This window comes from Cajanus cajan, chromosome 8 (assembly GCF_000230855.2).
Source record: "Cajanus cajan strain Asha chromosome 8, NIPB_CcT2T_4, whole genome shotgun sequence".
NCBI classification, from domain to species: Eukaryota; Viridiplantae; Streptophyta; class Magnoliopsida; order Fabales; family Fabaceae; genus Cajanus; species Cajanus cajan.
The window spans coordinates 26,510,286-26,515,190 of NC_138524.1; the positions used below are offsets into that span (position 1 = coordinate 26,510,286).

The window sequence follows — 4,905 nt, forward strand, 5'->3', positions numbered from 1 at the left end:
ACAAAAACCAACAGTTTCTCATCTCAAAGTATTTGGTAGTGTGGCCTATGCACACGTGCCAGATCAGCAAAAAACGAAGCTTGAAGACAAAAGCAAAAGGTATATTTTTATTGGGTATGACGAGAAAGCAAAAGGATACAATTTGTTAGACCCAATAAGCAAGAAGGTCGTGGTAAGTCGTGATGTACGAGTTAATGAAGCAAGCAAGTGGGATTGGAGTAACTCAACAGAGGTTATCAACAAAGATGGAGGATCTTCAACCGTTATACCAACAATTAAATCAACAAATCCTGAAACTATTGATGATGAAAATGAACCGCAACAACACATGGACGAGGCAGTGCAAGACATGAAGTGGAAAACAGCCATGGACGAGGAGATTAGAGCAATTGACCACAACAACACATGGGAGTTAGCGGAATTGCCAAAAGGAAGTCAACCCATTGGTGTGAAGTGGGTGTTTAAGAGAAAGATGAATGCTCAAGGCGAGATAGAACGGTACAAGGCACGACTTGTTGCAAAGGGATACAAGCAAAAGGAGGGAATTGACTATGATGAGGTGTTTGCTCCTGTTACAAGAATGGAGACAATTCGATTTCTCATTTCACAAGCGGCTCAATTCAAATGGTCGATATTTCAAATGGATGTCAAGATGGCATTCTTGAATGGTGTACTCAAAGAAGAAATCTACATCAAACAACCACCCAGTTATGTGAAAAGTGGAGAAGAGAAGAAGGTGTTGAAATTGAAAAAGGCACTCTACGGGTTGAAGCAAGCACCGCGGGCATGGAATACTCGCATTGATACATACTTCAAGGAGAACAAGTTTGAACAATGTCCCTATGAACATGCCCTTTATGTGAAAAAGAGTGGAGTTAATATGTTATTTGTAGCTCTTTATGTTGATGACCTCATTTTCATGGGGAACAATGATGAGATGGTACAAGAGTTTAAGAGCACAATGGCACGGGAATTCGAGATGACAGATTTGGGTTTGATGAAGTTTTTTCTTGGTCTAGAGGTAAGACAAGGAGAGACGGGGATTTTTGTGTCAGGAGACATATGCAAACGAGATTTTGGAAAAATACAAGATGACATATTGCAATCCAGTATCAACACCAATGGAACCGGGTGCAAAACTCTCAAAATTTGATGGAGGAGATCGAGTCGATGCGAGCAAATATCGAAGTTTCACAAGACCAGATCTTTCATTAAGTGTTGGCATTGTAAGTCGATTCATGGAGGAGCCTGTTTATTCACATTGGAAGGCATTGAAGCGAATTCTATGGTATATTCAAGGAACGGTATCACTCGGTTTATTCTATTCAAGTGCGAAAGATTACAAGTTGATTGGGTATTCTGACAGTGACTGGTGTAGAGACTTAAACGATCGAAAAAGTACGTCGGGATATGTGTTCTTTATAGGAGACACAACTTTTACTTGGCTTTCAAAAAAGCAACCAATCGTAACACTCTCGACATGTGAAGCTGAATATGTGGCAGCGTCTTGGTGTGTATGTCATGCAATATGGCTTAGAAATCTGTTGGGTAAATTGGAGCAACAACAAATTGGTGCGATTATGATACGAGTTGACAATAAATCAGCAATTGAATTGGCAAAGAACCCAGTAAATCATGAGAGAAGCAAACACATTGATGTTCGCTTTCACTTCATCCGAGATCATGTGAAGGAAGGAAATGTGGAATTAGTGCACGTGGCAAGTCGAGACCAAGTCGCAGATATCTTCACAAAACCGCTACCGACAGTACTTTTCAACAACTGCAAGAAATTGATTGGCATGAAGGATGGCAGAAGCATTTAAGTTTACGTGGGAGTTTTGTTGAAATAAACTTAAATGTGAGTTTTTAATGATTTTAATTTAGCAGTTTCTTATTTAATTCAAATAAAAGGTCAAGAGTCAATAGTTATTAACAATAATGGATTTTGATTTTAGGTTGTTAATAGAATTTTAAGCTTTTGAACTTTTGAAGGACAAATATCAGTCTATATATATATCATTGTATTGTTTGATTATACAGTGAAATAAAATAGAGAAATTTCACCTTCTCCTCTATCAGTTTTTTTTTTAATTCTACACTAACTAGCGATGAATTTGGCACGCAGCAAGCCTCCGTTATTCTCTTATCAAATTATCAGTTATCATCTCTCAGAGTGTCGCCATGAAATGACTCCACCACGTAACATTTTCTCCTTTATCCAAACACGCCCTTAGTTTTGTTCTTGAAACAGTTTAAATTCCAAATTCTAGGTCCTCAACTGTCATTAAATTTCTTTTGCAATTTTTAGATTTGTGTTCGGAATTCCAAGCACTCTTCACTGTGGCGTAACGTCACTCGCATAGGATTCTGCATTGAGACTTGAAACCGATGAATCTTTTGATCGATCGTTCGTTCTAGAAGGTTGATCAAGCTGGTAGAAGAATTCGCAGATCCAGATATACGTACTAAGAATGTAAGATTGACTACGAAGTGCGTGTTTGATTTCGATTTATAAACGTAACTTTTCTTTCTTTCAATTTTTTCTTCCCACAAACGTGAATTTTTACGTCTAAAAGCTGAAGTAAACACGCACGAAGAAACCTTGATTCCTCTTTTGATTTTTAGTTTCATTACTGTTTTGGTATTCACCTTCTATCGTAAGTTTCACACTTAGTTGCATTGCTTCTTTTCATGAAACACAAAACTATTATTTTGAAATATTTTATTTTTGGTTTATCACTTTATTCACACGATTTTTTTTAGTTTTAAAGTGATGTGAATGTTAATTTATTGGAGTGCTTTGGTTTTAAAAAATTAAATAAAAAATGTAGAAGAATAATATAAAAATAATAACATTAATAAATTATTTTACAACTTAAAATAATAAAAAATTAATATGTAGATTATATTAAGTCTTTTTTTTTTGGTTGTCTTAATCCTCAAAATTCTTCTACCCGGCCTGCATTTTTCAAATGTAAATTAAGAAAAATACAATACGATGTGAATGATATTTTGCGTTCAAATGTAAATTAAGAAAAATACAATATGATGTGAATGATATTTTGCGAAACGGTCTAACAAAAGAAAAGTAAAAGAAAGTTTGATGACTGTTATATATATTACATATTTGCTATTCAACTTGCTTATTAAATGATTAGCAAAACTTCGATTTTGGTAAAGAAATAATGGTATTATAAAGAACATTATAGAATTATTTTAAATATTAATTATGTAAATAAGATTTTTTTGAAATTATTTATATTTCAGAATTTAAAATTATTTACATTTTTAGAAATTTAAGTTATTTACACTTTTGAGAATAGTTATTATAAGGTTGTTATAGGTCATAATGACTTTAGTGTCATGTATCAATTTTATTTTAAACGATAGATTCAATTTAATAATGAGAAAGTCACTATAGTTAATAGTAATTTTAGTAGTGTTGCTACTAGCTATTTTAATTTGTCAAACTTGTCAACCAGCTTAAGTTTTTTAAATTTTGATTTTATAGAAAATAAAAAAAAATAATATTTTTTAGGTATTTATTTTAAGAGTTGATCATTTAAAATTCATAAAAAAAGGATAAAATTTTAGTATATCTCTTACACACTAAAATTGTCAAAAATGGCCAAATTGTCAAAAATGGCCAAATCTATTTGGATTAGTATATTTTTTTTTATGTATCGTATCAAGTTCTTTCAGAAGGCCCAAAAGTCTAATATGGGTGATTTAATAGTCCAGAACGGGCCGTTCCAAATCCCAAAACGGCCCGTTCCACATCCCAAAACCCTATGAGAAGAGACCGGTAGCTGTGGTTGATCACAAGTTAAAGGAGCTTCGTGGCAAGTCCATCAACTTGGTGAAGATTCTTTGGGATGCAGCTACTGGTGAGGCTACCTAGGAGGTGGAGAGTCAATTCAAGGAACGATATCTATTTCTCTTTTCAGGTAAGCCTATTTTCGGGGACGAAAATTCCTTTTTGTTGGGGGATATTGTAACGTAGCAAGTTGTTTCAGAAGGCCCAAAAGCCCAATATGGGTGATTTAGTAGCCCAGAACGGGTCGTTCCCAAACTGGAACGGGCCGTTCCAAATTACTAAATTGACTTGTAAAACGTAATTGAGAACAGGCCGTTCTGGAGGGAGAACGGGCCGTTACAAATCCCAAAACGGGGCGTTCTGGAGGGAGAATGGGTTGTTCTGGAGGGAGAACGGGCCGTTCTAGATGAGTCCCAGAACGGGCCGTTCTGATTTCAGAACGGGCCGTTCTGCATGTGATTTTTGTACGTGATGAAGTGAAGGGGTGCAGAACGGGCCGTTCCGGATTCAGAACAGGCCGTTCTGGCCACTTCGGAACTTCTATAAATAAGGGTTGGTGGTTGAGGAGAAAGTGAAATTTTTAGAAAGAAGTTTTAGAGAGAAGGACTTTGGGTCTGTGAGCTCCTTTCTCTCCCAAATTTCTCTATATGACTCCTTTTCTCCTCTAGATCACTAATGTCTTCTGTCTTTTCTTGAAATTCAGATTAGGAAGCTTGCTTTGGGAGGATTGAAGTTCCGGGTTGAGCTTCGGAAGGGAATTCTACTTCTTCTCAGTTATTGGCTATTTTGAGCCAATCTTCAAGTGAGGGAAGCTAGAATGTAGGTTGTTTAATTTCAGGAGAGTTAGGGAAGCTTTATGCATGTTGTTAAGATGCATTAAGTTGATATTGTAATGACTATAGTTGTTTAATTAAGTTGTTTGCATGTTGTTAAAATTATTAAAGTTACATAGTTGTATGATTGAATAAGAAGTTGTCAAGCTGATATATAATGCCTATTGTTATATTGTTGTAAGTTGTCTATTGTTGTTAAGATGCCTATCGCTGTAAAGTTGTTAAGATGTCTATTGCTGAAAAGTTGTAATGTTG

At 35.4% G+C, this 4,905-nt stretch overlaps 1 pseudogene; it reads left to right on the forward strand.

Moving 5' to 3' along the window:
• The first annotated feature begins 1,238 nt into the window (after nucleotides 1-1,238).
• Nucleotides 1,239-1,823, forward strand: LOC145950363 (secreted RxLR effector protein 161 pseudogene; annotated as a pseudogene).
• Nucleotides 1,824-4,905: the final 3,082 nt, after the last annotated feature.